Genomic DNA, 12896 nt, shown 5'->3' on the forward strand with positions numbered 1-12896 from the left:
TTCTATGTATGCACAATATCAAGTTCCACTCTGCTGAATATTTGGTTTTATGATCTAAATCTAGTGAAACATATTACATATGGAATGAGAGGAATTGAAGAATCTTCCAGACTTAACCAAGTCAAAACACTGGCAGAAGTGACCCACTTAGCTCACAGGAAGTAGTGCAAAAGTATTGCTACATTGGGTGCACAGTATAATCAAACTGCACAGTGGCTTGCTCATCTTTACCTGTACACTTTCAGCTAGTAGCTAGTTAAGCGAGAAACCAAATTAAAATATATTTTGTTTTATATATGATGAGTGTTTGATAAAGTTGTAGATTTGATTTGTGTGTTTGCATAAGCATGAATATGTGTTGTAATTATGATCATGACTAATCAAAGTTATAAAAAAATAGAGTTAGCGATTTTGTCTCTGAGTCCAGGAAAATTGTACACGCCGGATGATTTGACGTTGGAGATTTTGTACACGCTGGATAGTCCGGTGTTCATATGAGTTTCACATCGGAGCTTTTCAACTCAGAAGAAGAAAAAAAAGTACACGCTGGATGATCCGGCGCTGGGCAACAATACACACTGGAGCATTTCTTGCAGAGAAGTTATAAGTCGTGTCTAGTGGACTTACATTCACCTGATGGTCCAACGCTCAAGGAATAAACGTTGGATACTACGCCAGAGCATTTCATGCAGAGAGGATGCAAAATGGTGGTCTGTTGGAGTTGAACTAGCCGGATGGTCCGGCGATGTAAAGCAATGTATGTCGGACTAATTCTTGCAGAGATGTTATAGAATGATGGTCTGGTGGAACTGAATGTACCGGATGGTTCGATGATGAGGTTTTGGAAACACCGGAACAACCAGAGTTCGTGTTTTGCTGGTGATGTCTCTTTCAGCAGAGATTTTGATTTCTTCTAACTAGAGATGGAATTGTAGATATATGTTTGCTTGTGTTGTGTTGTGAAATTGAGGTATCCAACTTGATGGTCGACGGCGGGATGATCGGGACCAAGCGAGGTGCTTGGTGCTGGATGATCAAGGAGGTCGGCGCGGAGTCAAGGGTGATCCTAGCTGTTCATATGGAGGTCAAGCAAAGCGTGAAAAGATGGATGAAGGTGATATGTTGATAAAGTCAACCGAAGGGGATACTGGTGCAAGTGATAAGACAACCTGAGGGATCAAGAGTAGGAGAGACTTACCGATGCTCAAGATCGCAAGACGGGTACACGTGTCAACATCGGGATGCTTGCTTGAGGTGAAACCAAGTGACAGTGAGTCACGCTTTGAGAAGCGTGTGAGGCTGTTCGCGGTTTGGCCTCAAAGCTGTGAAAGGATGGAGTGCATGTGGTATCATCGTGAAGCTTGCATTGAGGTGAAGTTAAGTTATAAAGGCACCACAGTCATCCGATGGATAGAGAAGAAAATAGATCAAAATGCTCTCGGTAGTAGGTAGAAGTATACTTCAAGAGTTGGATATTATGGGAACAAAAAAACTTGGCATTCAAGGAAGCTCCTAAGGCCTATAAATAGAGGGGTAGAGTTGTTGGGAGATGGTGAGCTAGCTGTTTGAGTTTGAGTGCTAAGGTTTTAGAGGAAAGAGAGAGGGTATCTTAGCCTTGTATTAGGTGAGAACTTGTTGTGAGCGAAATATTTTTGTAATATGTCAAAATAGGGCTAACCTATGTAAGTAGTGAAGATTAAGTTTGCTCTTATGCTTGTGTTCATCTCCTTATAGTCTCCTTTTATTGGCTCCATTGTTTCGTTGTGAGTTTTTCAATTTCGTTGAAACTTTTGTTTTTGCTTATGTTCTGAAATTTTGTCTCTTGTTGAAGTTTTTCTTCTTATTGCTAGAAGCATAAAATTCACATACAAATGTATATAAGTAGATCTTGAATTCCATGATCTCTAAATCATCAACTTAGCGAGTTTTTTTACCTGAAGTCTATCTATTTGGATCTAAGTGTTCGTTTTTCAAGTTGCAAGCTTTTGGGTGCGATGACACATGGATTGAGTTTTAATGGAACATAATGTTCAATTCCACCCATGAGAGCTATTCTTTCTTTGTGATTTCTATAGTAACTTGTTTCTCTCCAGTTTTGCTTTCACTTTAGTTTTGAGGTACGTTGGGTGATCATAATAGGAGAAGGTCATCAGTTTCGAAAGAAATTTGTGAGGCGCCTATTCACCCTCCGCTAGTCACCGGTCTTACAGTTGGTATCAGAGCTAGTTTGATCTCTTATTGACCTTAACTGGCTTTGTGATCCGTAGACGACAATGGAGAGATATAGGAAGATCCTGTTTTTTTGAAGGTTATGACTTCTCTTATTGTAAGGTGCGCATGCAGGCTTATCTCCTAAGCCAAGGAAGTGTAATAAAGAAGTTTACAGACTCTAACTATGAGTTACCTGCTGCTCGTACTTCTCAGGTCCAAATTAAATAATATGAGGCCAATAATAACGCTAGAAATATATCATTCACTAGCCTAAGTCGAAATGAGTTTGATAGAATTCAACATCTCCGCACTACTCTAGAGATTTGGACCACTCTTAGTGTCTTTCATGAGGGCATTAACCAGATTAAGGCACGACGTTAGAGCATATACAATAAAAAATATCAGATGTTTGTGCAAGAACCTGGAGAATCTTTAGATGCTATGTTTGCTAGGTTTGATGGAATTGTTAGCAACTTTAGATCCATCGGTATTTTTCCCTACTCTGATCATGAGAGGGCGTTCAAGCTTCTCTATGCTCTTGACTATAGCATATGGGAAGTGAAGATCTCAAGCATTGAAGAGTTATCCAGTAATGATATATTGACTTGTGATGAACCCTTCAGCAAGCTTAAATCCATCGAGACAGCCAAGACAGCTAGAATAGGTATAGGAAACCCCCTGTCTCAGAACATGGTGTTGGTTTCAGGCCTAATGGTGGTAGTCAAGCTGGAGTTGGTTTTTCTTGTGCTAACCCTTCACCTGACGGATTTGCTTTTTCTTCTTTGATTTCTATCACAGAGGAGCATGTGGATGCATTAGTTGATGAAGATTTGGTTTTAATCATGAAGAAGCTCACCCACTTCTACAACAACAGAAGAGACCAGAGGAGAGGCAATTCTCGTACCTATTTTGAGTATGGTGACACCACTCACTACAAGACAGACTATCCAAGGCTCAAGAAGAAGGAGGATCACGGCCACGATCACGACAAGCACAAGAAGAACAAAAAAACCCTTCTTCAAGAACTGTAATAAGATGACCAAGAAGGCAGTTAAGGCGACATCTCGAGCTTTTGTGGCAGTGCTCAACGATGTCGACACCTCCTCAAGCGAGGAGGAAAGCTTGGAGCAGGAGGAGCCACCCGTGAAGAACAAGAGGAAGAACAAGGACTTCACCAGTCTTTGCTTCACAACGGACGACAACGACACCAACCCCGAGCTCGATTCTTCTGAGGTATCACCTTCCTATGACCAGCTTTCTATTCAGGTTCATACCTTGAATGGCGCTCTTGTTAGTCAGAATAGATTGCTTAAGAGAGTGGTTCGAGAAGTAAAGGATCTCAAGTCTATGGCTAGAATCTTCTAATTCTGAGCTCGAATTGCTTAGGTCTAGGGCGAAGGATGAGGAATATGATAGTTACCTTGTGGTCATGAGTGAGCTTGCTGAGCTTTAGACTCTGCATGGTCGCAAGTCAGCTTGAAACTGATGAGAAGAAGCTCCTTGAGGAGTCTAGGTCTAATGTCTTGGGCGCTTGCAAAGGATGTTGAGATGAAAGACAAACACATCAAGGAGCTAGAATTTAGATTGGAGAGTGTCAAGTGTTCCAAGGATGTGCTGCCAAACTATTCTACTTGCACTATCTTTAAGGTCAAACTCATATGCGTCAGAGGCAAGTTCAAAAGCTTATGGTCGACAATGATCATCTCATTTATCTAGTGGAGAAATGCTCAGAAGGAAAAGGCAAAATGAATTTGATTTTGACTATGACCAAAATATGCGCAGATAAGGCGGGTTTAGCTTTGTGGTTGAGAGGGTGACTTACAATGAGGATAGTAAGACTGTTTTCACCTCACATACTTCCCTAGAAGCCGAAAAGTACCACATCACAACCCATTAAGAAACCCATTACACAACACACAAAGAAGAAACCCACACCGTAACTCAAGAGAGCTCCACAGCCTAAGACGAGAACCCCTATGAGTGAACCTAGAGTGACCGGCAATCGTATTCTCGAGACACGCTACCACTACAACTACTACTAAAGAGATGGTCACCTTGTTGGGTTTTGGTTTTTCCGTAGGAAGGATGAGCATTGTTAGTGGGAGTGGAGCACTCAGAACATGTGCCCCTTTGTTGGTGTACATGATATTTTCCTCGTTCTCGCCCACGAGTTTTAGAGCTCTTTAGTTCTCCTCTAGAGGCGGTGCTCGGTGTGGATCATATCATGGCTCATATGGTTTTGGTCCACGTGGTATAGGCTTTGAGTCACAACGCTTCGGCGGAGCATGTTTTCCTCTTTGTAGCACTCACCCCCAACACAATAGAGTTGTTTTACATACACCTACTTTTACTGCTTAAGGACAAATGACCCGGTACTGAATTCCCAAGAGATTTCTATCTAACCTCAGTATTGAGCCATCCGTCTACTATTTGTCGCCTATATAAATGGTAGGCGAAGATCTGGAGAACAAGTGGCTCGTTGACTCCAGTTATTTGCAACATATGATCGAAGATGCATCATGGTTCTCCAGCCTCACCCCGATGAAGTAGCATGAGTACATCACCTTCGGGGATGATAAGAAAGGTGGAGTGAAGGCCAAATATATGGTAAGAGTGAGTGAGAATCTCACTCTCATGAATGTGGCTTTGGTGGAGCATCTAGGATAAAATTTGCTTTTTGTAGCTCAATTGCTAGATGAGAACTTGGAGGTGCGCTTCAAGCGTTATGCTTCTCGAGTTCTTGATTCCTTAGGCGCTTTGATTTGTCGGATTTCTCGAGTTGGGAGAGTTTTTGGAACTGATTTTTCTGAGTCTTTTGGTTCTTCTTAATATTTGATTGCCCAACCTTCTTTTGAGTTTTGGATGTGGTATAGGAGGCTAGGACACATGAGTTTTGATTCGCTCACTTGTTGGAGTGCTCTAGGCTTGATCAGAGGATTGTCCAAGCTCAAGTTTGAGAAGAACATTATTTGTGCTCCTTATCGGCATGGCAAGATTGTTGCTGCCTCTCACCCACCAGTCAAGCTGGTGATAACTAAATGACTAGGAGAACTTCTCCATATGGATACTGTTAGTCCATCCCGGGTTCATTCAACGGGTGGGAAGTGGTATGTACTTATCATTATTGATGACTACTCTCGATATTGCTGGGTGTTATTTCTTGTGAGTAAGAATAAAGTGTTCTCACACTTTCGGAGCTCAGCTTTGAGATTGTTCAAGGAACTTCTAGGTGCATTGAAAGCAATTTGCAGTGATAATGCACCGAGTTCAAGAACTATCTCTTTGATGCTTTCTGTCTTGAACATGGTATTGAGCATCAATTTTCTACCACATGCGTTCCTTAGTAGAATAGCGTGGTTGAAAGATAGAATTGAACTTTGGTGGAGATGTCTAGGATGATGCTCGATGAGCATATGACTCCTAGAAAGTTTTAGGCATAGGCTATTAGCACAACTTGTTATATTTCCAATCAGGTTTTCTTGCGCTCGGTTTTGAATATGACTTCTTATGAGTTGCACTTTCAGAGGAAGCCAACGGTTTTCCATTTGAGAGTTTTTTGATGTCGTTGCTTTATTCTAAAGCATGACAATCTTGATAAATTCGTGTCACACTCGGTTTCAACGGACAAAACCAGATGCGACTTATATGTGCCCAGGATGTTTAACACATATAAGAACGTCACAGGTGAAGTAAAAAAAGCAATACTTTTATAGAATAAACGTTAAACTCTTACAACAATTGACATATATTGTCTTCTATGCAGATATCTGCAGCAGAACAGAAGCATTGGTGCCTAACAACACCGCAGGCAACCGACCGGGAGACACGTGCCTAGAATGTCACAACCTCGTCTTGATAGTCTTCAACATCTTCACTCACTGAGTAGCACCATACATGTCGTATGGCATAGAGAAAATAGCAAGTGTGAGCACATGACACACTCAAAAAGTGTGGAAAAGATAATAATATGCATGCTTATATCAAGAATAGGCTAACACATGATATATTTGCGTAAATGTGAGTAATAAAAAGATATTTGGACTCAAAAAGTATTAAATAATTATTAAGTAAACGTAACCCATACAGTCCAACACCCAGCATATAAGGCTCCCCACCTTGCATACCATAACCTTCTAGTACTCCCTGTACTATAACCAAAACCATAAAAAAATAATCATGTGAGGATCTAAGTCTCTCATGACCGTGAGTACGGCTGATATATCAGATTTTACACTCTACAGAGGCTGTACAACTTTCCCATGAGTCGTGATTTCATCACCTACTAGCATATGACTAAAGTCTCCATGTTGCAATGCTGGCCAAGCACTATACACACGCCAATGATGTGTTGCTAGGAGATCACTACGAAGCCTTTACAAAGAATCTTCCCAGTATGTGTCACCAACACTCCAGGTTTCACCGCCAGGTGCTGCCACCTAGAAGCCCCCTCTTGTGCCCTGTGTTTTCTGAGAATTAACTTCCACCATCCACGCCTCCCATCTGGCCCACACAACATTGGAAAAACCTTAATTAATCAGCTAAGCCTACCCATATCAGTCTCTTGTTTGTACGGAACTTCTAGGGTTGTCGCTTCATGAACCGGTCTTTAATTAGGTCACTTGAGTAAACACTAAACCAACCACATAACCATGACCATTATCACCAACATCCCTATGCTCAAGGTCTAAGGTTCCATATTGCTAAACCATTAACAAGTTAACCACTATTGTTGCATAAGTTCATTAATCAAGTATATGACACTTCCCAACATCCCAAAAGCATGGCTAAGCAAATCTACCCAAAAAAACTCAGATCAACTACCACTTAGGCTTCAAGGAATGTAAAGGAAGAACTAGGTAAACCCTAACATATGTGACTACCCATCAAGTTGATAGATATTACATGCAATTTTGTAAAACAAAATATTTAAAACATAGGTTTAAGATGATCAAGGATACTTACCTTTTTCCCAATGCTGCTCAGTGTTGTCGAAATCTTGGTCTTGAAGTCCCTCAAACAGATCCAAAGCGTTAACGACTAATCGTGAATTCTATCGACAAACAAACGCAACATCGAATAAACACCAAATAAACTCCTAATTGCAAAAACAATCTAAATAGAACGATAGACTGAGATCTTCGATTGGGTTGGACAAGAAGAACATAATAGATTGGATTTCTCTAGAAGAAAGATAAAGATATATGAACCAGGGTTTAGGTTTCACATGAAATGATAGAAAAGATTGACTGATTCATTAACATGTGTGACCTACAAAATTAATATATTATTTTAATATCATAAACTCATGTTTGCGATACAATGACATGTAGATCTGACCAGAACTTAAACGTCATTGTGACAACCATAAATTTACTAATCAAAATAATATCTTCATGTTGTAGGGATCTAGATGTTAATGAGAGAAAACTACTATAAAGATGTGAGGGTTGGTACTTGAAATTGGCACAGTTAGATAGATCATGATTTTAGAAAAATTTGAGCGTAAGAATCACTCAAATCGGAACTAAAACGAAGAAGTTATGGCTAAAACAATTTTAGGGTTAAATCTGAAAAAGAAAAAGACTTATTTTGAATAAAACAGAATTTTAGGGACCTTTTTGTAAAAACATATGGACCTATTTGCAAATATATAAAAGTTTAGGGGCTGATCTGTACAAAGGCAGGGGCTTTTATTTATAAACAGAAAAGTTCAAGGGCTAAATTGCAAAATTACCTTTTCCTAGAATTTCTAGATTTATTTTTATACTAAAAAACCTCTTTTATTGCGTAGGCGCTGACTGGACGCTGGCTGGGCATGACACATGAGCGAAACTGCTGATGTAGCACTAATGTGGCAGGATTACGTGGTAAGTCTGCTTAGTGGGATTAAAGGAGTGACACGTGTTGACTATCGGTTGGCTACCGAAAGGGTATCCTTCTGATCTAATCTGGGCCGCACACTTAAGATCGGACAACACAAAAGAGGAGGGGTGGCCGGAGGGGAACGGGACGACGACCACCGATGGGAACACGGTGGCGCACGGCCGAAGAACACGCCGGACGATGCTCTGGTGCAAGGCTAGCGACGTTGAGCGGCGGAACACAACAAGGGTGGCACGGGGAACTCGATTTGAGGCTTACCGAGGTCGACGGGGCTTGGGAAGTGGGTCGGTGACGATGGAGGCAGTGGAGACGCACAGGATCTCGTCGGTGGGGTAGTTCCAGCGGCCGTGGAACCAAAGCGATGGTGGGAGAAGCTTTGGCGGGTGCGGTGGACCACTTGGGCGGCTCAGCGACGGCAGAATGGCGCTGGAGCATCACGGCGACAAGCTCGGCCGGGCAGAGGCTATGGCGATGGCGACGGCTCGAACTCGGTGACTTGGGCTCAGGATTCGACGAGATTGGGATCAGAAGAGAATGGAGAGGGGGTCTTGAGTTATATAAGAGGGGTCTCGTGCGAAAAAGGGAAAGGCGGCGGCTCGTGCTCAACTCGGTCTCAGACGGCAGCGCGGTGAGGCAGACTCTAGGTCGAAGACCAAGGCGCGGTGAAGGCGAAAAATGGGAAGGTGCCTTCGGTCGACGGGCTGCGTAGGGAAAATGGGCTGGCGTGCGGGCCGAGTAGGAGAGAGGTGGCAACATCAACTGGGCCGAGGTGCAGCTTAAGTGGAAGGGAAAAGGAGTAAGGCGAGCTTGCACTGAAAAAAAAAGAAGGCCGAATTGAAATAGGCCGGGAAGAGGGAGATCGGGCCGGGGTTAGGTTTAGGGTTTGCTATTTCTTGGGGATTTTTAGAAAAGAGAGACAAAACAAGTAAATTCTAAATAAAATAGCAAGTAAAGCCTAAGAAAAATTCCAACAAGCTTTTGAAAACATTTAAAAGCCAATAAAATATTTTGAACTCATAAAAACATTTTGATGTTTTAAAAATTAAATATAACACAACAAAATTCAAATAAAATCCAAATGAGCTCAAATAAAATCCAAAACAAATCCAGAGAAATTCAACTACTCAAAATAAAACCTAAATGACTATTTATCAGCATGAATGCATTCAAACAAATATAACCTTATTCAAATTTTAATTTGACTTTAGAAATTAGGATTTTTCCTATTCTAATTATTCTCTTCATAGTCATGCTTACAGGGTTTATAATCTTGACACTAACACCATCATGCAATCCTATGATGTGACCTTTGATAAATAAACCCCTTTACTAGCAATGTTCTTGAGTGTGCAGTGATTAAGAGATGAGCAAAAGTATCTTCATAGATGTCGACCTTCCAGCTCTCGGTGATGATGAGGATGATCCACTACTTCCTGTTGTTACACCTACTTCAGAGCTGGCTTCTATTTCTTCTACACCTGCAGAGGGTCCTGCAACATCTACTTCCACTTCAGCTGCTTTCGAGCCTGCACCAGCAACATTTGAGGGGGAGATTGTTTCACAGCATGATGCACCACAGCACATTCACCGGAGATATCCCCCACAGCTGATGATCAGTGACCTTAGTGAGAGGGTAACAAGATCCATATCTGCTCAACATGCTTATTTTATAGATTCTACATTTGTTGCTTCTTTTGAGCCTCATGATGTTGGATACGCTCTTTCTGATTCAAATTGGGTCAATGCTATGCATGAAGAACTAGAAAACTTTGAGAGAAACCAAGTTTGGGTCCTTGTATAGCCACTCAAAATATACACACTATAGGCACCAAATGGGTTTTCAAGAACAAACAGAAGGAGGATGGGTCGGTTGTTAGAAACATAGCTAGACTAGTGGTCCTGAGTTTCACTCAAATAGAAGCGATAGATTTTGGAGAAACATTTTCACCGGTAGCTAGATTATAAATCATTAGGATTCTCTTTGCATTTGCGGCATCCCAAGGTTTCAAATTGTACCAAATGGATGCCAAAAGTGCTTTCCTAAATAGGTTCATAGAGGAAGAGGTCTATGTCAAGCAACCCTTGGTTTCTAGTACCCCAAATACCCTTATAGAGTATACAAGCTTCAGAAGGCTTTGTATGAGCTTAATCAGGCGCATATGGCATGGTATGATATGCTTAGGTATTTCTTGCTAGAGCATGAGTATGAGATGGGGTCGGTGGATAAAACTTTATTTACCTTTAGGCATGACAATGATTTCCTACTTGTTCAAATATACATTGATGATTTTATTTTTGGTGGCTCTTCTCATGCATTTGTAGTCAAGTTTGCAAAAACTATGAGCAGAAAATTTGAAATGTCGATGATGGGCAAACTCAACTTCTTCCTTAGGCTGTAAATCAAGCAATGCAAGCAAGGTACATTCGTCCACTAAGTGAAGTACATCAAAGATCTACTGAAAAAGTTTGACATGAGTGATGCGAGCCCTTGGTGACACAGATGGCTACCTCGACTGTACTTGATCTGGATGAAGATGGTGAGGAGCCTAGACCAGTGGGAGTACATGAGCATGATTGGCTCACTCCTGTACCTAACGATGATAAGACCCGACATCCACTTCGTCGTCTGCTTGTGTGCCCGTTTCCAAGCATCATCAAGGACATCTCACGGCGAAGCGGTGAAGCATATATTGAGGTATCTCATATGCACTCTTGAGTATAGTTTTTGGTTCTCTGCTTTCTCTTCGCTTTTCCTTTGAGGTTTTTCGGATGCCGATTTTGCTAGTTATAGAATTCACAAGAAGAGTACATCCGATACGTGTCATTTCTTGGGCACCTTGTTTGTTAGTTTTCTCGTAAATACTCTAGTGTTGCGCAGTCAGCTGCTGAAGCTAAATATGTTGATGCTGCTAACTGCTGTTCTTAGATTTTGTGAATGGTTGGTATTTTTCATGGCGTTTTGGCCATGAAGACAAATTAATTTTGGCAGCGCTAGCAGTTCTTTATACAGATTAATTTAGCAATAAATTTGTAATGTGAAGCCAAGCCTACTAAGCTCAGGCGGCCCAGTTCAATCGATCGCCGAAAGTCTCGCCGCCAGGTTGCTATTGCCATACTCTCCCAACACCCCCCGAATCATTGTAGAGTCCGGTCGCCAATCTTGGTGGACTTCTCGCAGAAAAAAAGGGGTGCTGATGTCAGATGTTTCCTCGAATCTTCAACGGCTCCGAGTGCCGTGGTGGCAGCCGAGGGCTTTGAGCATCTGGCTAGAAGCTGCCCCTCTGTTTTGAAGCAGCTAATCTTTAAGATAATTGACGGTTGATTAGGGGAAAACATGTTGCATGGAAGATCCATAGTTGTTGTCTTCTTTCATGTTGGGCTGAATGTTGGTGGAGTTCAATGTACAACTTCTTTTTGCAGTGGAGACAAGCACCTCAATACATCCTAGTTCACCAGAAAGCTCAATTCTTTTTGCAGTAGACAGCTACTTCTCGTCCTTTTTTTGTTGCTTACGATATCGATAGGATCTCCAATACATCCTTCTAACCATTACATTTTATAACTGTCTGTTAACAAAACGTAATTAAAGATTAGAATGAACCGCCATAGAGAGCACAGCACGCAGCGCCGTCGGGGACAGCATAGTTAGCATTCACGGATACACCATGATTGCATCGGCGGCGGTGGCGGATACGGCGAACGCGAACTGGAATGGCCGTCCCCGCCGGAACACGCTGCAGCTGCACGTGGTTTCCTCTGTACCAGTAGTAGCTGTAAAACGAGCCGAGACTCAGCAGTATCCGTGTAAAAAATATCCGATTTCTTTAGCAGCGGTATCACTAATATATTAAAATCAGTAGTGATATCATTTTAGAACCAACAGGATCAGTGTTCCTGTACTTAGTGATCACTGTCACTGGGCACGGTAACTAGAACTCAGTGGCGAATCTATATTGGTGCGTGAGTATGCAGTTGCATACCTAATTTTTTTAAGGAAAAACCGATTATATGTAATATATATTACATATAACTATAGTATATAGTTAATTAGGTCTAAAACTCACAATCTTAACCTTCTATCAGATGTCCGCTCTAGGTTTATTCTCACTTTCGTATAATCCTATCAGCCTACGACCCACGCATGTACACATCTAATCACCCACCAGCTAATTACCTTTCGTCAATTTACTCTATTACAATCTTACATACCCAATCCTGAAATCCTAAGTCCACCACTGCCAGAACTCAGGCTCATCCTCAGCCATCGTCAGGGCCACGGAGACCGGGCACCACCTGCTCTTCATCGAAGGCTACTCGCAGACCAAGGATCTGATGCCCAATAGCAAATGTACCAACTCGCGCTCTTTCATACTTCGAATGTTTATGTGGCATTATTTTAGCTTCCAGGATCAAATTTGAAGCGATTAAATAGCAGAAAAATCAAAATAAAAAACTATTATATCTAGGCCTACTCTGTAAACTCGAAGGACCATTCGAGTCAAACGTCCTCGTGGGTCGAAAATGCCGAGAGAGCCTATGGGCCGAAGAATCAGCTGGCTAACATGGGCCGACTTGCTGAGGGGGAGAGGCTACGGGCCATATGTTCCGGTGGCTCATATGGGCCGAAGTGACTGACTAATTCATGTGGACTCCAACATAAGCCCTACAATAAGACTCCGACATAAGCAATTTCATGTGGGCCCAATGGAAGCCAAGGCAACAGACGACCTTTTTTATTTTTATATTTTTTAAATCCGAAAATTGCAAATATGTGTGTCTGTTTTTGAAGTTTTGTAACTCTA

The sequence above is a fragment of the Phragmites australis genome, chromosome 24, assembly GCF_958298935.1.
Source record: "Phragmites australis chromosome 24, lpPhrAust1.1, whole genome shotgun sequence".
Lineage (NCBI taxonomy): Eukaryota > Viridiplantae > Streptophyta > Magnoliopsida > Poales > Poaceae > Phragmites > Phragmites australis.